Source organism: Ctenopharyngodon idella, chromosome 20 (assembly GCF_019924925.1).
Source record: "Ctenopharyngodon idella isolate HZGC_01 chromosome 20, HZGC01, whole genome shotgun sequence".
In the NCBI taxonomy this organism is placed as follows: Eukaryota; Metazoa; Chordata; class Actinopteri; order Cypriniformes; family Xenocyprididae; genus Ctenopharyngodon; species Ctenopharyngodon idella.
This window is the reverse complement of record NC_067239.1, coordinates 1732630-1754575: the sequence shown is the minus strand read 5'-3', so window position 1 is coordinate 1754575 and position 21946 is coordinate 1732630. Positions and strand designations below refer to the sequence as shown.

The 21946-nt window shown below is 45.2% G+C and overlaps 1 protein-coding gene and 21 non-coding genes across 27 annotated transcripts in view; 8 read left to right on the top strand and 14 right to left on the bottom strand.

Annotated features, from left to right (window-relative positions):
* tab2 (TGF-beta activated kinase 1 (MAP3K7) binding protein 2) overlaps positions 1–6864 on the bottom strand; it is a 29627-nt gene extending 22763 nt beyond the window's left edge. For 2 of the 6 annotated variants that reach the window (XM_051874927.1, XM_051874929.1), the window contains exon 1: positions 6554–6862. The gene's annotated coding sequence lies outside the window, so the exon portion shown is untranslated. Of the gene's footprint in view, positions 1–6553 lie in introns of all 6 variants that reach the window. The other 4 variants (XM_051874924.1, XM_051874926.1, XM_051874928.1 and 1 more) reach the window with 4 other exon arrangements.
* A 1902-nt stretch (positions 6865–8766) lies between these two features.
* On the bottom strand, positions 8767–8882 carry LOC127503002 (U5 spliceosomal RNA). The gene has a single exon (XR_007926989.1). It is a non-coding gene; the product is annotated as a U5 spliceosomal RNA (small nuclear RNA).
* Positions 8883–9362: 480 nt separating this feature from the next.
* Positions 9363–9434, top strand: trnad-guc (transfer RNA aspartic acid (anticodon GUC)). Its single transcript has one exon. It is a non-coding gene; the product is annotated as a tRNA-Asp (tRNA).
* A 467-nt stretch (positions 9435–9901) lies between these two features.
* LOC127502999 (U5 spliceosomal RNA) lies at positions 9902–10016 on the bottom strand. Its single transcript, XR_007926986.1, has one exon. It is a non-coding gene; the product is annotated as a U5 spliceosomal RNA (small nuclear RNA).
* A 476-nt stretch (positions 10017–10492) lies between these two features.
* Positions 10493–10564, top strand: trnad-guc (transfer RNA aspartic acid (anticodon GUC)). Its single transcript has one exon. It is a non-coding gene; the product is annotated as a tRNA-Asp (tRNA).
* A 468-nt stretch (positions 10565–11032) lies between these two features.
* LOC127503041 (U5 spliceosomal RNA) lies at positions 11033–11147 on the bottom strand. Its single transcript, XR_007927024.1, has one exon. It is a non-coding gene; the product is annotated as a U5 spliceosomal RNA (small nuclear RNA).
* Positions 11148–11623: 476 nt separating this feature from the next.
* trnad-guc (transfer RNA aspartic acid (anticodon GUC)) lies at positions 11624–11695 on the top strand. The gene has a single exon. It is a non-coding gene; the product is annotated as a tRNA-Asp (tRNA).
* A 467-nt stretch (positions 11696–12162) lies between these two features.
* LOC127503042 (U5 spliceosomal RNA) lies at positions 12163–12277 on the bottom strand. Its single transcript, XR_007927025.1, has one exon. It is a non-coding gene; the product is annotated as a U5 spliceosomal RNA (small nuclear RNA).
* A 476-nt stretch (positions 12278–12753) lies between these two features.
* On the top strand, positions 12754–12825 carry trnad-guc (transfer RNA aspartic acid (anticodon GUC)). The gene has a single exon. It is a non-coding gene; the product is annotated as a tRNA-Asp (tRNA).
* A 468-nt stretch (positions 12826–13293) lies between these two features.
* Positions 13294–13408, bottom strand: LOC127503040 (U5 spliceosomal RNA). Its single transcript, XR_007927023.1, has one exon. It is a non-coding gene; the product is annotated as a U5 spliceosomal RNA (small nuclear RNA).
* An 845-nt stretch (positions 13409–14253) lies between these two features.
* On the bottom strand, positions 14254–14368 carry LOC127503039 (U5 spliceosomal RNA). Its single transcript, XR_007927022.1, has one exon. It is a non-coding gene; the product is annotated as a U5 spliceosomal RNA (small nuclear RNA).
* Positions 14369–14844: 476 nt separating this feature from the next.
* trnad-guc (transfer RNA aspartic acid (anticodon GUC)) lies at positions 14845–14916 on the top strand. Its single transcript has one exon. It is a non-coding gene; the product is annotated as a tRNA-Asp (tRNA).
* Positions 14917–15384: 468 nt separating this feature from the next.
* Positions 15385–15499, bottom strand: LOC127503005 (U5 spliceosomal RNA). Its single transcript, XR_007926992.1, has one exon. It is a non-coding gene; the product is annotated as a U5 spliceosomal RNA (small nuclear RNA).
* Positions 15500–15975: 476 nt separating this feature from the next.
* Positions 15976–16047, top strand: trnad-guc (transfer RNA aspartic acid (anticodon GUC)). Its single transcript has one exon. It is a non-coding gene; the product is annotated as a tRNA-Asp (tRNA).
* A 468-nt stretch (positions 16048–16515) lies between these two features.
* LOC127503030 (U5 spliceosomal RNA) lies at positions 16516–16630 on the bottom strand. Its single transcript, XR_007927014.1, has one exon. It is a non-coding gene; the product is annotated as a U5 spliceosomal RNA (small nuclear RNA).
* An 845-nt stretch (positions 16631–17475) lies between these two features.
* LOC127503037 (U5 spliceosomal RNA) lies at positions 17476–17590 on the bottom strand. The gene has a single exon (XR_007927021.1). It is a non-coding gene; the product is annotated as a U5 spliceosomal RNA (small nuclear RNA).
* Positions 17591–18071: 481 nt separating this feature from the next.
* Positions 18072–18143, top strand: trnad-guc (transfer RNA aspartic acid (anticodon GUC)). The gene has a single exon. It is a non-coding gene; the product is annotated as a tRNA-Asp (tRNA).
* A 462-nt stretch (positions 18144–18605) lies between these two features.
* Positions 18606–18720, bottom strand: LOC127503036 (U5 spliceosomal RNA). Its single transcript, XR_007927020.1, has one exon. It is a non-coding gene; the product is annotated as a U5 spliceosomal RNA (small nuclear RNA).
* An 845-nt stretch (positions 18721–19565) lies between these two features.
* On the bottom strand, positions 19566–19681 carry LOC127503032 (U5 spliceosomal RNA). The gene has a single exon (XR_007927016.1). It is a non-coding gene; the product is annotated as a U5 spliceosomal RNA (small nuclear RNA).
* An 844-nt stretch (positions 19682–20525) lies between these two features.
* Positions 20526–20641, bottom strand: LOC127503001 (U5 spliceosomal RNA). Its single transcript, XR_007926988.1, has one exon. It is a non-coding gene; the product is annotated as a U5 spliceosomal RNA (small nuclear RNA).
* Positions 20642–21121: 480 nt separating this feature from the next.
* On the top strand, positions 21122–21193 carry trnad-guc (transfer RNA aspartic acid (anticodon GUC)). Its single transcript has one exon. It is a non-coding gene; the product is annotated as a tRNA-Asp (tRNA).
* A 467-nt stretch (positions 21194–21660) lies between these two features.
* LOC127503035 (U5 spliceosomal RNA) lies at positions 21661–21775 on the bottom strand. Its single transcript, XR_007927019.1, has one exon. It is a non-coding gene; the product is annotated as a U5 spliceosomal RNA (small nuclear RNA).
* Positions 21776–21946: the final 171 nt, after the last annotated feature.

The window sequence follows — 21946 nt, the reverse complement described above, 5'->3', positions numbered from 1 at the left end:
CTGGTTCCGTTTTCAAAACAATGACTCACATGCTCATAAAGGCAGTCTTTGCCGCCATCTAATGGCGTGAAAATGTAACTTCTGTTGCTGTTCACGGTCAGAGACTATTTTTTCCGGCGGAAGGAAGGCTTTTAGAAAAAGTTTACTTCATGAAAGTTGCATTGATACATATTTCTGGCTGTAATATTTGTATTGTGTGGTAACCGTTTTATAAAAGCAATAAGGTAATCGAGGCTAGTGCTGTATCGTGAATAAGTCACGGCTGAAGGGGTTACTCCGCTTCGCGTCGTGCCTAACAACGCCCTTCAGCCGTGACTTATTCACGATACAGCACAGCCTCTCGTACCTTAATGCTTACATATATCATGTATATTGTGGTATGTAAATATATAGCCTAGCACTATCGACACTTCAGAGTGATGAAACGCATGAATGAGAACGTGAAGAGTGGGACATGCTTGATGTTAAATAGAATTATATGCCCAATATATCCTGAAAAGGAACTCGATGCTGTGCTTGTGCTGACTGGCACACTGGCAAAGTGTGCGCACAGAAAGCTGCCTCTCTCAGAAGGCGATCGCAAATTTGGGACGTGCTTATATAAGTATTAAGCACAATAAGCAGTGAAAAAGAACAATGCGGTGCACACGCTGACTGACACTGTGCACAAAATCATATTGTGAAATAGGAATTTGGTCATATCACCCACTCCTAGTTCTTACTAAGGTATACTTGCTGGTCCATTTTAGACCCATTTTGTTTATTTCAAGCTCATTTATGCTGCCAAAACTGCAAGAATTTGCGATTTTACACACAATCATAGCGAACCTGGAGCTCTGAAAAAAAAGTCATGTACATTATCATCTATGCCTCTCTGATTTCTGCTATGAGAAAAACATGGATGTAACTGCAGAATCCAGTCATAAAAATTCTGCATAAAGTGGAATGTCACAGAATTTGGCAAATTTGAATGAATGAATAAATCAGACGTAGGGCTGCACACTTAACGAAATGGCGATATGGACGAGTGTTTGTGTGAATATAAAAGACTGTTGTGTAAATATGAAGTCTATCTCAGTTTGCTCTAATACACAAAATCAAACACACGTCATGCACGTCTGCGTCTCACTATATGAATTTCATCTCCAGAGCTGCTCTGAGAGTCACTTCAGCACCATTTCATCTGAGAAAACTATTGGTAGATATACACACAAACTCACAGCTCACAGCTCTTCACCACAACGCAAATTACATTACCTACATATCAGTCGATATACCCCAAATCAAATCGAATCACAGAATTCTTTTACATATCTGCAAATATCGTATCACTGGCTTTGAGAATTGATATCATATCGTATCATGATGAACCATTTTACTATGGTAATGAGGTGCTATGCATGGTTTTACTTGTGGTTATGACCTACAAATGTGTAATACTATGGAAGACCAATTTTGAAAACTGCAGGGAGACCTTTATGTTTCTGTGACAAGTTTCTAAATGCTTCATTACAAATCAAGTGAAATTCTGTAATTATCTGTCCACAAAAACATTGGAAATTATGTGAATGCAAAAAAAAAACTGGATTTGGTGCACACTGCGTTCATAAATGCACTTTAAACTCACAGTGTGATGCACAGAACGAGCTGATCTGAGATGCTGAAAACTCTGGATCATGAGCTGCTCGGACGTAATAAACAAAGTACCATGCTTTGCTCTGATTAAAGCAGTGCAAGAGAATATGTATACGTATTTAACTAAATAGCAGTCTTTTGCGATTTGAAAAGTGCACTAAGCCATACTGCGATTTCGGTTTTTGCTTGATTGACAGATGCTTTGCCAAAGCAATGGCACAAAACACAATGTTAGAGATCTCTTGTGCCGCGGTAGGTAATAAATAGGAAACACTGGACAGCAGCAAGCAAGTGGTCTTCACTGGCTTCTTTTGCTACTAACTGATATAACCTACATGCAAGTTCTTGTAAGCACAAACCAAGAACCATCTGCTATAGTCAAAGCTATGTAAAATGTAATTACATGCTAACAAAGATATAAACATAAGAAAATGACTAAAAATGTTACAGCATGGGACCAAGGCACACTTCCTTTTGTTTTAAGCCACTTTCAAGTTTCATCTACAGCATGTGTTGGGAATCATTCTGTTTGAAGATGAAAAGCCTTGGTGTCCTTGCTGATTACAGTATGTTTTCAAAGACTTTTCCTCTCTATCTCTTATACTTAGCTTAAAATAATCATGATCACAATTATTGCTGCCATGATTAAAGGGCTAGTTTACCTGAAAATTAAAATTCATCATTTACTAATGCCGACGCTATATGAAAAAAAGTACTATTGTGTTTGCCTTTTATGAAAAAATGATTGGCTGATGCCAGTAATTAAAATACACCAAATATTTCCCAATATATCGGTCAAACACTTACTGTGCTGTGATATAACAAACATACAATCATATCACATATCAAACAGTCAATAGGATGCAAAAACATGTTCTGTGTAAACTATGTGTGTTTATCAGAACTCTTCTCTTGTAGGGATGCACGATTAATTGTTACAGTTAAGCTATTTGCAAATTGTGAAGCGTCTATTATAGTATTTCATTTGGGTCTACTCATGTTGCACCAAAGGTTTCTTTTCTTGCCATGTGTTTTTTGCAGTGTCGAGCAGTACAATCAACCAGAGATGTCCACTAAGTGCATGAATGTAATGGCCATTTCGAAGTGATTTTCAAAGTTTGATATGCACTCATTTTTGTGTGCCCCTGTGATTTGGCGGAAGAAATATGATCATGTGCGACCACTGGCACAGAAGAAATACCACTCAAAACACCAGAGTAAAACAACTTTCCGTGTCCATTCAGCATTCTCACATACACTCCTATAATATTTCAACAGGGGAAAGCCACGACGTAAATGATAAAAATCAAATTGATTGTTCATTAAAGAGGAGAGTTTGTGAGAGGGCAGTACTTTGTGTGCGGACAGTAAATCGAGCTGACTTTTGAGTGACCACTTCTAACTTCTTTTTATTCAGCCACAGTGATAGTATGATGCCGTCCTGGAACGACGTGCATTATATTGCGGTACTTCTGCGAGACATATTTGGAGTTTCTGCTCAAGGGCGCCCTCCGGCGTTCAGTGTGAAACAGACGTGTTTAACGCCAAGTAAAGCTCACTCAATCCTATTTTGGGTAAAAATAGGAAAAATGATTCTTCTCTCTAAAAAACTTTAATGGAAACATATAATCAATATGTTTTTCTCCAGTGTACAGGTTTTTTTTTTGCGATTGGATGCAATAAGAGGCACATATTTAATATTAAATACATGGACTCCATTTTTGATTTTGCATACCTCCTGACAAAAATAAAGAAAAATAAAGAAATTGTCACAGATTTTTTCCTTAGACCTTTCTAATTATTTATAGTCATAGACTGCTTATGCCAACGTTCATTCTTGAAACCAGAAATGGTGGACATCCTGGTTTTCTTAGCACAAAACCTTTAAACATTTAAAGCTGCTAGTTTCTGCCACTGTTCTAAATTGATTTATTTGAGAGACTTTAGTTTGAGTTGTTTTTTTTATTTTCATTTATTGTTTTGATTACCTACATTAATATTTGTTTTGCCATAAGTCTGGGTAAAAATAGTCACATTTTGTTACACCTTTACTAATTGATTATTTTGCCTTATGTCTGTTCTAGAGACATGTTACAGATTTTTGATAAAGCTCTATTTGGTTTCCTTTGGAAATATGTTTCAAATTCACACTGAATGCATTTATGCATGTAAAGCGTATCTGTGTCGAAAACGCAATATTGACCAAAGAAATCGTGATAGTTTTTTTTTTGTCCATATTGCACAGCCCTAATACACAAATATGAAACGTTGGGTAAAACGCAATTATACTTGTAAATATGAAACTAAACCACCAGTAGGTGGTGGCAAGTGACTTAGTGAGCAAGTCAGGTGTGTTGGAACTGTTTCAAATATTTAAGATGCGTATCGAAATATTAATATTTTTGACAACACCAGTGTCTAATTAGGTTTGTTGTTCCGAACATTTTTGTGGTTGTTCCCCCATGATTTACTTTGGCCTTCAGGCTGATTTATACTTCTGCGTCATACCTACACCGTAGGCTACGCGTGTTTTCATTTATACTTCTGCGTCGTTGTCTGCGTCGACGTGCAACATGCAGACAGCTAGTAGGCAATGTCGGCGGTCATGTTGAGTATCAAGGCAAAGGCCGAAGAATAAGCAGCTTGTCATGTACATTGTCAGAGAAGCTTCAGCAGTGATGGCGGCAAATAGGCAACGAGTTTTGTTGCAGTTTTACAGCGCAGGTCCCCTTGAAACGGAGCATTTTTTCATTCCTATGGACGCCCGCTTATTTTGACTTGAGGGAGGGGTTCCTAGCAGACCAATCACAGTGCTTGCGGTCTGCGTAGAATTGCCGCGCTGTTACATTTTTGAAGATGTGGACGTCAGGCTAGGCGTGCTCTACACAGCCTACACCATAGCTACGGTGTACACTTGACGCAGAAGTATACATCAGCCTTTACAAGTATTACAAATATCGAACTTTGTTGCAGCGTCCCAATTCACATACTACCCATCCTAAATAGTATTTGAAATTAAAATCCGGTACCTGGCCAGTCAATCGGTTCATCTATATTTATTTGCCCATAATGTACCTTATGAAAAAAAAAAACTGAACATTCACTTCGCAGAAACTACAGAGATATATATTTTACATCACCATTCAGCCTACCGGGATAAATAGAGAGATAAATATACTATTGTAACTTTTGGTCCATATCACCCAACCTTAGGTCAAACCCCCAGCATTGTTTCATTTTACACTGTAATTTTTGCGATCAAAAACAGTGCCAAATGAGTGAGCAATGCGTGTTCATAAAGCACATAATAAACAGACTGAAAGCAAACCACACTCAATTACTTCCTGAAATGGAGTTTGTGTGGAGCAAGCACAAAATGTGAATCTCTTGAAATTACTGTATGCACACACTGCTTGTGTGAAAAACAAACAAGAGTGCTTTCACTCTTCACTCTAAATACTATTTATTTTAATTTGAAGCCTTTTGCAGGTTAATAATTCACACAAAGCCACATTATTTTAACAGAAGGATTTTGATTTTTAATTTGATTAACTGTGTAGCCCTTGCACAGGCTATGTTTAGCATGGAATACTAGCCTACTACTTGGTACTTTACTGTAACTTTACTGTACCTTCTGATCACAATTAAGACTTTAAGACCTGCAGAAACCCTGCGTAAAGTCACATTTATTTATATAGCGCTTTAAATAATAGAAATTGTTTCAAAGCAGCTCCACAATAATACAAAGGAAAGTAACAGAATTGATGATGCAAACTTAATTAGCAGCTCAACTGAAGCAAATTGCGTCGTTATTCAGCTCGAGTTAGTTCACCGTTGATTCAATTCAGTTAAATAACTGGATCGGTTCAAATGTAAGGCAAATCACACTGTACTGTGGGATACAATATTGCATGCAGTGTAGTCTGTTGTGAATTGCACATTTTGGCAACTACAGTAGGTCACTCATGCAATACGGAAAACTACTACTAGTCACTAATATATATATATATAAAACTTAGAAATAATAAGTAGAATGCTATTACGAACACATCCATGAAGACACAATAACGTGAGATTGGTTATTTACTTCTGAATTATTAATATAAAAGGCAGTTTAGGTTTGTAAAATAATGGGGCACATGCATTTTGATTAAAGTGTTATTAATATAATGCATACAAACATATATTTATGTAATGTTAGAGTTATTAGACTTTTTGGATTAGTGAAAGTGCCTTCAGGTACTTGCATCCCGAATGAAATGTGATTCATTACGTTACACTTTATACACTTTATATCTTAGAAACTTGGTAAAAAGAAAATCCCTGGGATTTATTTTCAAACATTCTTCTTCAACTATTCATGATTGGCAGAGCATTCATTTGTTTTGAAGGCCTGATTATCACCATAGTTTTGTTTCCTTTATAAGCCAACTGTAAAATAATAAATAAAATAAAAAAAACAAATCAACTCCCGCAATTGGCCTGACAATCGATCAATCACTTAAGCATTCAATCTATTTATTGTTAAAATGAAAAAACGAGCTTTTCAGCCTCATGTTAATGCAGGCTACATTTCAGAGGTAACGTTATTCTAACCTGAAACGTTTCCTCTAAACTACACAGAAAGCTCAGTAACTTCACTAAATGTTAAACGTCAACAAACAGGTAAGATCAAAATAGAGCGAGTGAGTGAATCAAACCGATCAGAGCGACCGGATGCAGGAACGCGACAGGCTGAAGAACCTTTATAGCTTTTTCATCGCGTTTTTAGCCTTTAAGGCGACGGAGGGTGTGTACTTACAATCAGAGCAAGATCATAAACGAGGAGAAACACAAAAAACGACTTTCAACCGAGTTGTTTGGCGTTTCTCTCGACTCCATAAACACTGAAAGGCCTAATCTCAAGCGTTTTTCTCACCGTGTCAGCCGCCGCTCCCCGGGCCGAGACGCCGCCGCGGAACTGCACTGGGCCGGGCTGCTGAACCCAGGCCCAACTCCGCTAAAGACAGCGATGAGGGGAGAAAACCACCACCGCCTCCGCCGCCCGCTGTTTCTCAGACTCGGGATTCTTTTGACAGCTCTTCTGCTTTTCCCCCTCTGCTCCCCCTTATTTTCTCTCTTCCTTTCGCACTTCCAACAGATAAGAATCAAAATAGTGTCACACAATATGGCGGCCGTACGAGTAAGCGCCTATCGCGAGACTTCGGGGTTTTTTGCCTTGTGCATAGGAAAAACGAACTTACGAACCCGTACTATGGAGAAGTCTTAGCTCATGAATATTAACTCGGCATGCTCAAGTTGCTACGTGACTTTCCTAGAATGCCGTTCAATAAAACCGTAATATTAATGAGCAAATTCTTCAAGAAGTAAAAGAGCTAAATGAGGTATGCCCTACGTAGACTTAATTAGAGAGAGAAATTAGCGACATCTAGCTTTGTAAATTAGGCAGAATAGTCAAATGAAACTTTGTTTTGAACAAAGATATTTGTATTCAATACGGATATAGTTACAGTGAATTACATATTACTCTTTCTATTTAAAATAATTCAGAGGATTCCTCCTCTTGCAGCAAGCATTACAGGGCTACCACCCACAGTCTATGAAATACATAAAACAGTAATAATATTCATAAATATAATTTCAGGGGAAAAAAGGACTAAACATTACGATGACTCAGTTGCAGATGCTAATGAACTTTAAAGACTCTCTAACAATAAGGCGGGGCATCATTTTGACTAGAAATCACTGAATGGTTCCTCTTGTTTACTTTAAATGTACTCATATGAGCCACATTTAAAGTTACTAGAGGAGAAAGGGAAGAGAAAAGTTTTGATGGTAGTTCATGGCAATCAACAGTTCATAATAAAAAAGTATACCTGTTTATCAGAAAGATAAAGAACATTATTAGGGTAAAATGTATTTCCTGGAACTTCATTTCCATTTTTGCAGGTGATGGCAAGCCTAAAATAGTTTTCCTACCCAGTGAAATCTCTAAAATATGTAAAAGTGTATTTTGTGTATTCTACTTTATTTATTTCTCATGTAAGAAGAGTTATCAATTTGTCATGTAAATTAATAGTAAAATAATGGCAAACAGTTTATGATATACTGTTAATATACTTTACAGTATGTTACTAATACCATACACTCAATTACAGTACACTGTAAACCTAAGTTAAGTTTAATAAAAAGCTTTATTTATACTCTGGAAGTAATGTAAGCTTATTTCATTTGAGTCCACTAATATCTCTTAATATATAAATAAATTATAAACACTGTTCACTGTTGTAAACATACATCGTGTATCTGATACCTAACAGAATTATGTAAATTCATTTAAAATAGAAGCAACAATTTATCTCATATGTCCTGGCAGTTACATGTCAGCTAGCAATAACAGACATGTCTGTCCACTGTGTCCTAAGACATGGTGTTCAGGTAAGATTTAAAAAAAAAAAAAAAAAATCTCAGTGCAGAACGCAAAGGTCTCAAAACACACTTTTGATACAAGACGCAGTAACAGAAATAGCCTGACAACAAAATAGAAAGATTCTATTTTTGACATGAAAAAAAAAGAAAAAAATCACATTGGCTATACAGTGTATACAGCTATATAGTGGACAGTATCTCCGCCTGTCACGCAGAAGACCGGGGTTCGATTCCCCGACGGGGAGGCTCCATCTTTATGATGGCCAAACGCCTTGCATGAGCTCAGGCTTTACCATCGAGCTGCTGATAAAGTGAACCCGCCGTTCAAGACTCACCTTAGACGTCTTGCAGAAGAGAGGGCTCCCTTTTGTGCTTGGTAAACCTTACAATCACGCTGCTAAGCTAAGACTTGACATTGCGAACAGGGAAAGTGGCGTTGGTCTGACGACCACTCGGCTCCAAACGCCCGCTTCTTTCCACCACGCTCGAACGCCGGCACTCTGGATTAGCGATGGGCGCTTTCGAAACACTGCTTTGCGAAGCTCCGAAACCTTTATCTTGAGTCAGTGGTTCGGAGCATGAATCGAACGCTCCGAAACAGTGAACCGCTCCACGAAGCAAATGCTTCAAAAAGTTTCCATCCTGCTGTCGCCGCTTCGGAGCAAGACCCAAACCAGTCTCTGTTTTTGAACAAATGCATGCAGCTCTGCTGTGAGCAGAGCACCCAAAAATATCAAAAACTCGCAAACGTTCCCCTCCACGGAAATCTTTAGTAAAAGGCGAAAGATTTATACGTGAATGAAGAGAAACTCAAGCTGTATCCCTGAGACTTTGGGCCGATGTGCTCCCACTAAAGCACCACAATGCTCAGCAAGGGTAATATCTGGTGCAGTCTCCTCCCACATTGCTTTTTTTTCTGTTTTCAATCGTCGAGCCATTTCCATTGTCCGTAATGTAAGAAGAATCCGCCCCATCGCCAGATGACCGCAATCCCTGTGTAAGAGGATGTCACTGAAGCCGATAGTATGTTGAAGGCCAGCGGTAGTGTTTGCGTGAGATTTTTATGAACTTCCTGGAATCTAAATGAACAAACCCTTCATCCCCTGCCATTGCGGGTTGATTCCTCCATAGGACAGGGTAAGCTCCTCTTCTCCTGCCCCCCTTGGCCGAAATAAAAAGGTTAAATAATAACTCCCATAGTGGAAAGCATATCCAGTATTAAGTGACTTCTTCTCAAGGCTTGCGCATACAAAACAGTGCCGTGCCGTGCCACGCAGAGACACAGCCGAAAGAGCCAGTCCTCGTTAGTATAGTGGACAGTATCTCCGCCTGTCACGCGGAAGACCGGGGTTCGATTCCCCGACGGGGAGGCTCCACCTTTATGATGGCCAAACGCCTTGCATGAGCTCAGGCTTTACCATCGAGCTGCTGATAAAGTGAACCCGCCGTTCAAGACTCACCTTAGACGTCTTGCGGAAGAGAGGGCTCCCTTTTGTGCTTGGTAAACCTTACAATCACGCTGCTGAGCTAAGACTTTAAATTGCGAACAGGGAAAGTGGCGTTGGTCTGACGACCACTCGGCTCCAAACGCCCGCTTCTTTCCACCACGCTCGAACGCCGGCACTCCGGATTAGCGATGGGCGCTTTCGAAACACTGCTTCGCGAAGCTCCGAAACCGTTACGAACCTTTATCTTGAGTCAGTGGTTCGGAGCGTGAATCGAGCGCTCCGAAACAGTGAACTGCTCCGCGACGCAAATGCTTCAAAAAGCTTCCGTCCTGCTGTCGCTGCTTCGGAGCAAGACCCAAACCAATTTCTGATTTTGAACAAACGCATGCAGCTCTGCTGTGAGCAGAACACCCAAAAATATCAAAAACTCGCAAACGTTCCCCTCCACGGAAATCTTTAGTAAAAGGCGAAAGATTTATACGTGAATGAAGAGAAACTCGAGCTGTATCCCTGAGACTTTGGGCCGATGTGCTCCCACTAAAGCACCACAATGCTCAGCAAGGGTAATATCTGGTGCAGTCTCCTCCCACATTGCTTTTTTTTCTGTTTTCAATCGTCGAGCCATTTCCATTGTCCGTAATGTAAGGAGAATCCGCCCCATCGCCAGATGACCGCAATCCCTGTGTAAGAGGATGTCACTGAAGCCGATAGTATGTTGAAGGCCAGCGGTAGTGTTTGCGTGAGATTTTTATGAACTTCCTGGAAGCTAAATGAACAAACCCTTCATCCCCTGCCATTGCGGGTTGATTCCTCCATAGGACAGGGTAAGCTCCTCTTCTCCTGCCCCCCTTGGCCGAAATAAAAAGGTTAAATAATAACTCCCATAGTGGAAAGCATATCCAGTATTAAGTGACTTCTTCTCAAGGCTTGCGCATACAAAACAGTGCCGTGCCGCGCAGAGACGCAACCAAAAGAGCCAATCCTCGTTAGTATAGTGGACAGTATCTCCGCCTGTCACGCGGAAGACCGGGGTTCGATTCCCCGACGGGGAGGCTCTGCCTTTATGATGGCCAAACGCCTTGCATGAGCTCAGGCTTTACCATCGAGCTGCTGATAAAGTGAACCTGCCGTTCAAGACTCACCTTAGACGTCTTGCGGAAGAGAGGGCTCCCTTTTGTGCTTGGTAAACCTTACAATCACGCTGCTGAGCTAAGACTTGACATTGCGAACAGGGAAAGTGGCGTTGGTCTGACGACCACTCGGCTCCAAAACGCCCGCTTCTTTCCACCACGCTCGAACGCCGGCACTCCGGATTAGCGATGGGCCCTTTCGAAACACTGCTTCGCGAAGCTCCGAAACCTTTACGAACCTTTATCTTGAGTCAGTGGTTCGGAGCGTGAATCGAGCGCTCCGAAACAGTGAACCGCTCCGCGACGCAAATTCTTCAAAAAGTTTCCGTCCTGCTGTCGCCGCTTCGGAGCAAGACCCAAACCAGTCTCTGTTTTTGAACAAACGCGTGCAGCTCTGCTGTGAGCAGAGCACCCAAAAATATCAAAAACTCGCAAACGTTCCCCTCCACGGAAATCTTTAGTAAAAGGCGAAAGATTTATACGTGAATGAAGAGAAACTCGAGCTGTATCCCTGAGACTTTGGGCCGATGTGCTCCCACTAAAGCACCACAATGCTCAGCAAGGGTAATATCTGGTGCAGTCTCCTCCCACATTGCTTTTTTTTCTGTTTTCAATCGTCGAGCCATTTCCATTGTCCGTAATGTAAGGAGAATCCGCCCCATCGCCAGATGACCGCAATCCCTGTGTAAGAGGATGTCACTGAAGCCGATAGTATGTTGAAGGCCAGCGGTAGTGTTTGCGTGAGATTTTTATGAACTTCCTGGAAGCTAAATGAACAAACCCTTCATCCCCTGCCATTGCGGGTTGATTCCTCCATAGGACAGGGTAAGCTCCTCTTCTCCTGCCCCCCTTGGCCGAAATAAAAAGGTTAAATAATAACTCCCATAGTGGAAAGCATATCCAGTATTAAGTGACTTCTTTTCAAGGCTTGCGCATACAAAACAGTGCCGTGCCGCGCAGAGACGCAACCAAAAGAGCCAATCCTCGTTAGTATAGTGGACAGTATCTCCGCCTGTCACGCGGAAGACCGGGGTTCGATTCCCCGACGGGGAGGCTCTGCCTTTATGATGGCCAAACGCCTTGCATGAGCTCAGGCTTTACCATCGAGCTGCTGATAAAGTGAACCTGCCGTTCAAGACTCACCTTAGACGTCTTGCGGAAGAGAGGGCTCCCTTTTGTGCTTGGTAAACCTTACAATCACGCTGCTGAGCTAAGACTTGAAATTGCGAACAGGGAAAGTGGCGTTGGTCTGACGACCACTCGGCTCCAAACGCCCGCTTCTTTCCACCACGCTCGAACGCCGGCACTCCGGATTAGCGATGGGCGCTTTCGAAACACTGCTTCGCGAAGCTCCGAAACCGTTACGAACCTTTATCTTGAGTCAGTGGTTCGGAGCGTGAATCGAGCGCTCCGAAACAGTGAACTGCTCCGCGACGCAAATGCTTCAAAAAGCTTCCGTCCTGCTGTCGCTGCTTCGGAGCAAGACCCAAACCAATTTCTGATTTTGAACAAACACATGCAGCTCTGCTGTGAGCAGAACACCCAAAAATATCAAAAACTCGCAAACGTTCCCCTCCACGGAAATCTTTAGTAAAAGGCGAAAGATTTATACGTGAATGAAGAGAAACTCGAGCTGTATCCCTGAGACTTTGGGCCGATGTGCTCCCACTAAAGCACCACAATGCTCAGCAAGGGTAATATCTGGTGCAGTCTCCTCCCACATTGCTTTTTTTTCTGTTTTCAATCGTCGAGCCATTTCCATTGTCCGTAATGTAAGGAGAATCCGCCCCATCGCCAGATGACCGCAATCCCTGTGTAAGAGGATGTCACTGAAGCCGATAGTATGTTGAAGGCCAGCGGTAGTGTTTGCGTGAGATTTTTATGAACTTCCTGGAAGCTAAATGAACAAACCCTTCATCCCCTGCCATTGCGGGTTGATTCCTCCATAGGACAGGGTAAGCTCCTCTTCTCCTGCCCCCCTTGGCCGAAATAAAAAGGTTAAATAATAACTCCCATAGTGGAAAGCATATCCAGTATTAAGTGACTTCTTCTCAAGGCTTGCGCATACAAAACAGTGCCGTGCCGCGCAGAGACGCAACCAAAAGAGCCAATCCTCGTTAGTATAGTGGACAGTATCTCCGCCTGTCACGCGGAAGACCGGGGTTCGATTCCCCGACGGGGAGGCTCTGCCTTTATGATGGCCAAACGCCTTGCATGAGCTCAGGCTTTACCATCGAGCTGCTGATAAAGTGAACCTGCCGTTCAAGACTCACCTTAGACGTCTTGCGGAAGAGAGGGCTCCCTTTTGTGCTTGGTAAACCTTACAATCACGCTGCTGAGCTAAGACTTGACATTGCGAACAGGGAAAGTGGCGTTGGTCTGACGACCACTCGGCTCCAAAACGCCCGCTTCTTTCCACCACGCTCGAACGCCGGCACTCCGGATTAGCGATGGGCCCTTTCGAAACACTGCTTCGCGAAGCTCCGAAACCTTTACGAACCTTTATCTTGAGTCAGTGGTTCGGAGCGTGAATCGAGCGCTCCGAAACAGTGAACCGCTCCGCGACGCAAATTCTTCAAAAAGTTTCCGTCCTGCTGTCGCCGCTTCGGAGCAAGACCCAAACCAGTCTCTGTTTTTGAACAAACGCGTGCAGCTCTGCTGTGAGCAGAGCACCCAAAAATATCAAAAACTCGCAAACGTTCCCCTCCACGGAAATCTTTAGTAAAAGGCGAAAGATTTATACGTGAATGAAGAGAAACTCGAGCTGTATCCCTGAGACTTTGGGCCGATGTGCTCCCACTAAAGCACCACAATGCTCAGCAAGGGTAATATCTGGTGCAGTCTCCTCCCACATTGCTTTTTTTTCTGTTTTCAATCGTCGAGCCATTTCCATTGTCCGTAATGTAAGGAGAATCCGCCCCATCGCCAGATGACCGCAATCCCTGTGTAAGAGGATGTCACTGAAGCCGATAGTATGTTGAAGGCCAGCGGTAGTGTTTGCGTGAGATTTTTATGAACTTCCTGGAAGCTAAATGAACAAACCCTTCATCCCCTGCCATTGCGGGTTGATTCCTCCATAGGACAGGGTAAGCTCCTCTTCTCCTGCCCCCCTTGGCCGAAATAAAAAGGTTCGATTCCCCGACGGGGAGGCTCCACCTTTATGATGGCCAAACGCCTTGCATGAGCTCAGGCTTTACCATCGAGCTGCTGATAAAGTGAACCCGCCGTTCAAGACTCACCTTAGACGTCTTGCGGAAGAGAGGGCTCCCTTTTGTGCTTGGTAAACCTTACAATCACGCTGATGAGCTAAGACTTGACATTGCGAACAGGGAAAGTGGCGTTGGTCTGACGACCACTCGGCTCCAAAACGCCCGCTTCTTTCCACCACGCTCGAACGCCGGCACTCCGGATTAGCGATGGGCGCTTTCGAAACACTGCTTCGCGAAGCTCCGAAACTTTTACGAACCTTATCTCAGTGGTTCGGAGCGTGAATCGAGCGCTCCGAAACATTGAACCGCTCCGCAAAGCAAATGCTTCAAAAAGCTTCCGTCCTGCTGTCGCCGCTTCAGAGCCAGACCCAAACTAATCTCTGATTTTGAACAAACGCATGCAGCTCTGCTGTGAGCAGAGCACCCAAAAATATCAAAAACTCGCAAACGTTCCCCTCCACGGAAATCTTTAGTAAAAGGCGAAAGATTTATACGTGAATGAAGAGAAACTCGAGCTGTATCCCTGAGACTTTGGGCCGATGTGCTCCCACTAAAGCACCACAATGCTCAGCAAGGGTAATATCTGGTGCAGTCTCCTCCCACATTGCTTTTTTTTCTGTTTTCAATCGTCGAGCCATTTCCATTGTCCGTAATGTAAGGAGAATCCGCCCCATCGCCAGATGACCGCAATCCCTGTGTAAGAGGATGTCACTGAAGCCGATAGTATGTTGAAGGCCAGCGGTAGTGTTTGCGTGAGATTTTTATGAACTTCCTGGAAGCTAAATGAACAAACCCTTCATCCCCTGCCATTGCGGGTTGATTCCTCCATAGGACAGGGTAAGCTCCTCTTCTCCTGCCCCCCTTGGCCGAAATAAAAAGGTTAAATAATAACTCCCATAGTGGAAAGCATATCCAGTATTAAGTGACTTCTTCTCAAGGCTTGCGCATACAAAACAGTGCCGTGCCGCGCAGAGACGCAACCAAAAGAGCCAATCCTCGTTAGTATAGTGGACAGTATCTCCGCCTGTCACGCGGAAGACCGGGGTTCGATTCCCCGACGGGGAGGCTCTGCCTTTATGATGGCCAAACGCCTTGCATGAGCTCAGGCTTTACCATCGAGCTGCTGATAAAGTGAACCTGCCGTTCAAGACTCACCTTAGACGTCTTGCGGAAGAGAGGGCTCCCTTTTGTGCTTGGTAAACCTTACAATCACGCTGATGAGCTAAGACTTGACATTGCGAACAGGGAAAGTGGCGTTGGTCTGACGACCACTCGGCTCCAAAACGCCCGCTTCTTTCCACCACGCTCGAACGCCGGCACTCCGGATTAGCGATGGGCCCTTTCGAAACACTGCTTCGCGAAGCTCCGAAACCTTTACGAACCTTTATCTTGAGTCAGTGGTTCGGAGCGTGAATCGAGCGCTCCGAAACAGTGAACCGCTCCGCGACGCAAATTCTTCAAAAAGTTTCCGTCCTGCTGTCGCCGCTTCGGAGCAAGACCCAAACCAGTCTCTGTTTTTGAACAAACGCATGCAGCTCTGCTGTGAGCAGAGCACCCAAAAATATCAAAAACTCGCAAGCGTTCCCCTCCACAGAAATCTTTAGTAAAAGGCGAAAGATTTATACGTGAATGAAGAGAAACTCGAGCTGTATCCCTGAGACTTTGGGCCGATGTGCTCCCACTAAAGCACCACAATGCTCAGCAAGGGTAATATCTGGTGCAGTCTCCTCCCACATTGCTTTTTTTTCTGTTTTCAATCGTCGAGCCATTTCCATTGTCCGTAATGTAAGGAGAATCCGCCCCATCGCCAGATGACCGCAATCCCTGTGTAAGAGGATGTCACTGAAGCCGATAGTATGTTGAAGGCCAGCGGTAGTGTTTGCGTGAGATTTTTATGAACTTCCTGGAAGCTAAATGAACAAACCCTTCATCCCCTGCCATTGCGGGTTGATTCCTCCATAGGACAGGGTAAGCTCCTCTTCTCCTGCCCCCCTTGGCCGAAATAAAAAGGTTAAATAATAACTCCCATAGTGGAAAGCATATCCAGTATTAAGTGACTTCTTCTCAAGGCTTGCGCATACAAAACAGTGCCGTGCCGCGCAGAGACGCAACCAAAAGAGCCAATCCTCGTTAGTATAGTGGACAGTATCTCCGCCTGTCACGCGGAAGACCGGGGTTCGATTCCCCGACGGGGAGGCTCTGCCTTTATGATGGCCAAACGCCTTGCATGAGCTCAGGCTTTACCATCGAGCTGCTGATAAAGTGAACCTGCCGTTCAAGACTCACCTTAGACGTCTTGCGGAAGAGAGGGCTCCCTTTTGTGCTTGGTAAACCTTACAATCACGCTGCTGAGCTAAGACTTGAAATTGCGAACAGGGAAAGTGGCGTTGGTCTGACGACCACTCGGCTCCAAAACGCCCGCTTCTTTCCACCACGCTCGAACGCCGGCACTCCGGATTAGCGATGGGCGCTTTCGAAACACTGCTTCGCGAAGCTCCGAAACCGTTACGAACCTTTATCTTGAGTCAGTGGTTCGGAGCGTGAATCGAGCGCTCCGAAACAGTGAACTGCTCCGCGACGCAAATGCTTCAAAAAGCTTCCGTCCTGCTGTCGCTGCTTCGGAGCAAGACCCAAACCAATTTCTGATTTTGAACAAACGCATGCAGCTCTGCTGTGAGCAGAGCACCCAAAAATATCAAAAACTCGCAAAAGTTCCCCTCCACGGAAATCTTTAGTAAAAGGCGAAAGATTTATACGTGAATGAAGAGAAACTCGAGCTGTATCCCTGAGACTTTGGGCCGATGTGCTCCCACTAAAGCACCACAATGCTCAGCAAGGGTAATATCTGGTGCAGTCTCCTCCCACATTGCTTTTTTTTCTGTTTTCAATCGTCGAGCCATTTCCATTGTCCGTAATGTAAGGAGAATCCGCCCCATCGCCAGATGACCGCAATCCCTGTGTAAGAGGATGTCACTGAAGCCGATAGTATGTTGAAGGCCAGCGGTAGTGTTTGCGTGAGATTTTTATGAACTTCCTGGAAGCTAAATGAACAAACCCTTCATCCCCTGCCATTGCGGGTTGATTCCTCCATAGGACAGGGTAAGCTCCTCTTCTCCTGCCCCCCTTGGCCGAAATAAAAAGGTTCGATTCCCCGACGGGGAGGCTCCACCTTTATGATGGCCAAACGCCTTGCATGAGCTCAGGCTTTACCATCGAGCTGCTGATAAAGTGAACCCGCCGTTCAAGACTCACCTTAGACGTCTTGCGGAAGAGAGGGCTCCCTTTTGTGCTTGGTAAACCTTACAATCACGCTGATGAGCTAAGACTTGACATTGCGAACAGGGAAAGTGGCGTTGGTCTGACGACCACTCGGCTCCAAAACGCCCGCTTCTTTCCACCACGCTCGAACGCCGGCACTCCGGATTAGCGATGGGCGCTTTCGAAACACTGCTTCGCGAAGCTCCGAAACTTTTACGAACCTTATCTCAGTGGTTCGGAGCGTGAATCGAGCGCTCCGAAACATTGAACCGCTCCGCAAAGCAAATGCTTCAAAAAGCTTCCGTCCTGCTGTCGCCGCTTCAGAGCCAGACCCAAACCAATCTCTGATTTTGAACAAACGCATGCAGCTCTGCTGTGAGCAGAGCACCCAAAAATATCAAAAACTCGCAAACGTTCCCCTCCACGGAAATCTTTAGTAAAAGGCGAAAGATTTATACGTGAATGAAGAGAAACTCGAGCTGTATCCCTGAGACTTTGGGCCGATGTGCTCCCACTAAAGCACCACAATGCTCAGCAAGGGTAATATCTGGTGCAGTCTCCTCCCACATTGCTTTTTTTTCTGTTTTCAATCGTCGAGCCATTTCCATTGTCCGTAATGTAAGGAGAATCCGCCCCATCGCCAGATGACCGCAATCCCTGTGTAAGAGGATGTCACTGAAGCCGATAGTATGTTGAAGGCCAGCGGTAGTGTTTGCGTGAGATTTTTATGAACTTCCTGGAAGCTAAATGAACAAACCCTTCATCCCCTGCCATTGCGGGTTGATTCCTCCATAGGACAGGGTAAGCTCCTCTTCTCCTGCCCCCCTTGGCCGAAATAAAAAGGTTAAATAATAACTCCCATAGTGGAAAGCATATCCAGTATTAAGTGACTTCTTCTCAAGGCTTGCGCATACAAAACAGTGCCGTGCCGTGCCACGCAGAGACGCAGCCGAAAGAGCCAGTCCTCGTTAGTATAGTGGACAGTATCTCTGCCTGTCACGCGGAAGACCGGGGTTCGATTCCCCGACGGGGAGGCTCTGCCTTTATGATGGCCAAACGCCTTGCATGAGCTCAGGCTTTACCATCGAGCTGCTGATAAAGTGAACCCGCCGTTCAAGACTCACCTTAGACGTCTTGCGGAAGAGAGGGCTCCCTTTTGTGCTTGGTAAACCTTACAATCACGCTGATGAGCTAAGACTTGACATTGCGAACAGGGAAAGTGGCGTTGGTCTGACGACCACTCGGCTCCAAAACGCCCGCTTCTTTCCACCACGCTCGAACGCCGGCACTCCGGATTAGCGATAGGCCCTTTCGAAACACTGCTTCGCGAAGCTCCGAAACTTTTACGAACCTTATCTCAGTGGTTCGGAGCGTGAATCGAGCGCTCCGAAACATTGAACCGCTCCGCAAAGCAAATGCTTCAAAAAGCTTCCGTCCTGCTGTCGCCGCTTCAGAGCCAGACCCAAACCAATCTCTGATTTTGAACAAACGCATGCAGCTCTGCTGTGAGCAGAGCACCCAAAAATATCAAAAACTCGCAAACGTTCCCCTCCACGGAAATCTTTAGTAAAAGGCGAAAGATTTATACGTGAATGAAGAGAAACTCGAGCTGTATCCCTGAGACTTTGGGCCGATGTGCTCCCACTAAAGCACCACAATGCTCAGCAAGGGTAATATCTGGTGCAGTCTCCTCCCACATTGCTTTTTTTTCTGTTTTCAATCGTCGAGCCATTTCCATTGTCCGTAATGTAAGGAGAATCCGCCCCATCGCCAGATGACCGCAATCCCTGTGTAAGAGGATGTCACTGAAGCCGATAGTATGTTGAAGGCCAGCGGTAGTGTTTGCGTGAGATTTTTATGAACTTCCTGGAATCTAAATGAACAAACCCTTCATCCCCTGCCATTGCGGGTTGATTCCTCCATAGGACAGGGTAAGCTCCTCTTCTCCTGCCCCCCTTGGCCGAAATAAAAAGGTTCGATTCCCCGACGGGGAGGCTCCACCTTTATGATGGCCAAACGCCTTGCATGAGCTCAGGCTTTACCATCGAGCTGCTGATAAAGTGAACCCGCCGTTCAAGACTCACCTTAGACGTCTTGCGGAAGAGAGGGCTCCCTTTTGTGCTTAGTAAACCTTACAATCACGCTGATGAGCTAAGACTTGACATTGCGAACAGGGAAAGTGGCGTTGGTCTGACGACCACTCGGCTCCAAAACGCCCGCTTCTTTCCACCACGCTCGAACGCCGGCACTCCGGATTAGCGATGGGCGCTTTCGAAACACTGCTTCGCGAAGCTCCGAAACTTTTACGAACCTTATCTCAGTGGTTCGGAGCGTGAATCGAGCGCTCCGAAACATTGAACCGCTCCGCAAAGCAAATGCTTCAAAAAGCTTCCGTCCTGCTGTCGCCGCTTCAGAGCCAGACCCAAACCAATCTCTGATTTTGAACAAACGCATGCAGCTCTGCTGTGAGCAGAGCACCCAAAAATATCAAAAACTCACAAACGTTCCCCTCCACGGAAATCTTTAGTAAAAGGCGAAAGATTTATACGTGAATGAAGAGAAACTCGAGCTGTATCCCTGAGACTTTGGGCCGATGTGCTCCCACTAAAGCACCACAATGCTCAGCAAGGGTAATATCTGGTGCAGTCTCCTCCCACATTGCTTTTTTTTCTGTTTTCAATCGTCGAGCCATTTCCATTGTCCGTAATGTAAGGAGAATCCGCCCCATCGCCAGATGACCGCAATCCCTGTGTAAGAGGATGTCACTGAAGCCGATAGTATGTTGAAGGCCAGCGGTAGTGTTTGCGTGAGATTTTTATGAACTTCCTGGAAGCTAAATGAACAAACCCTTCATCCCCTGCCATTGCGGGTTGATTCCTCCATAGGACAGGGTAAGCTCCTCTTCTCCTGCCCCCCTTGGCCGAAATAAAAAGGTTCGATTCCCCGACGGGGAGGCTCCACCTTTATGATGGCCAAACGCCTTGCATGAGCTCAGGCTTTACCATCGAGCTGCTGATAAAGTGAACCCGCCGTTCAAGACTCACCTTAGACGTCTTGCGGAAGAGAGGGCTCCCTTTTGTGCTTGGTAAACCTTACAATCACGCTGATGAGCTAAGACTTGACATTGCGAACAGGGAAAGTGGCGTTGGTCTGACGACCACTCGGCTCCAAAACGCCCGCTTCTTTCCACCACGCTCGAACGCCGGCACTCCGGATTAGCGATAGGCCCTTTCGAAACACTGCTTCGCGAAGCTCCGAAACTTTTACGAACCTTATCTCAGTGGTTCGGAGCGTGAATCGAGCGCTCCGAAACATTGAACCGCTCCGCAAAGCAAATGCTTCAAAAAGCTTCCGTCCTGCTGTCGCCGCTTCAGAGCCAGACCCAAACCAATCTCTGATTTTGAACAAACGCATGCAGCTCTGCTGTGAGCAGAGCACCCAAAAATATCAAAAACTCGCAAACGTTCCCCTCCACGGAAATCTTTAGTAAAAGGCGAAAGATTTATACGTGAATGAAGAGAAACTCAAGCTGTATCCCTGAGACTTTGGGCCGATGTGCTCCCACTAAAGCACCACAATGCTCAGCAAGGGTAATATCTGGTGCAGTCTCCTCCCACATTGCTTTTTTTTCTGTTTTCAATCGTCGAGCCATTTCCATTGTCCGTAATGTAAGGAGAATCCGCCCCATCGCCAGATGACCGCAATCCCTGTGTAAGAGGATGTCACTGAAGCCGATAGTATGTTGAAGGCCAGCGGTAGTGTTTGCGTGAGATTTTTATGAACTTCCTGGAAGCTAAATGAACAAACCCTTCATCCCCTGCCATTGCGGGTTGATTCCTCCATAGGACAGGGTAAGCTCCTCTTCTCCTGCCCCCCTTGGCCGAAATAAAAAGGTTAAATAATAACTCCCATAGTGGAAAGCATATCCAGTATTAAGTGACTTCGTCTCAAGGCTTGCGCATACAAAACAGTGCCGTGCCGTGCCGCGCAGAGACGCAGCCGAAAGAGCCAGTCCTCGTTAGTATAGTGGACAGTATCTCCGCCTGTCACGCGGAAGACCGGGGTTCGATTCCCCGACGGGGAGGCTCCGCCTTTATGATGGCCAAACGCCTTGCATGAGCTCAGGCTTTACCATCGAGCTGCTGATAAAGTGAACCCGCCGTTCAAGACTCACCTTAGACGTCTTGCGGAAGAGAGGGCTCCCTTTTGTGCTTGGTAAACCTTACAATCACGCTGCTGAGCTAAGACTTGAAATTGCGAACAGGGAAAGTGGCGTTGGTCTGACGACCACTCGGCTCCAAACGCCCGCTTCTTTCCACCACGCTCGAACGCCGGCACTCCGGATTAGCGATGGGCGCTTTCGAAACACTGCTTCGCGAAGCTCCGAAACCGTTACGAACCTTTATCTTGAGTCAGTGGTTCGGAGCGTGAATCGAGCGCTCCGAAACAGTGAATTGCTCCGCGACGCAAATGCTTCAAAAAGCTTCCGTCCTGCTGTCGCTGCTTCGGAGCAAGACCCAAACCAATTTCTGATTTTTAACAAATGCATGCAGCTCTGCTGTGAGCAGAGCACCCAAAAATATCAAAAACTCGCAAACGTTCCCCTCCACGGAAATCTTTAGTAAAAGGCGAAAGATTTATACGTGAATGAAGAGAAACTCGAGCTGTATCCCTGAGACTTTGGGCCGATGTGCTCCCACTAAAGCACCACAATACTCAGCAAGGGTAATATCTGGTGCAGTCTCCTCCCACATTGCTTTTTTTTCTGTTTTCAATCGTCGAGCCATTTCCATTGTCCGTAATGTAAGGAGAATCCGCCCCATCGCCAGATGACCGC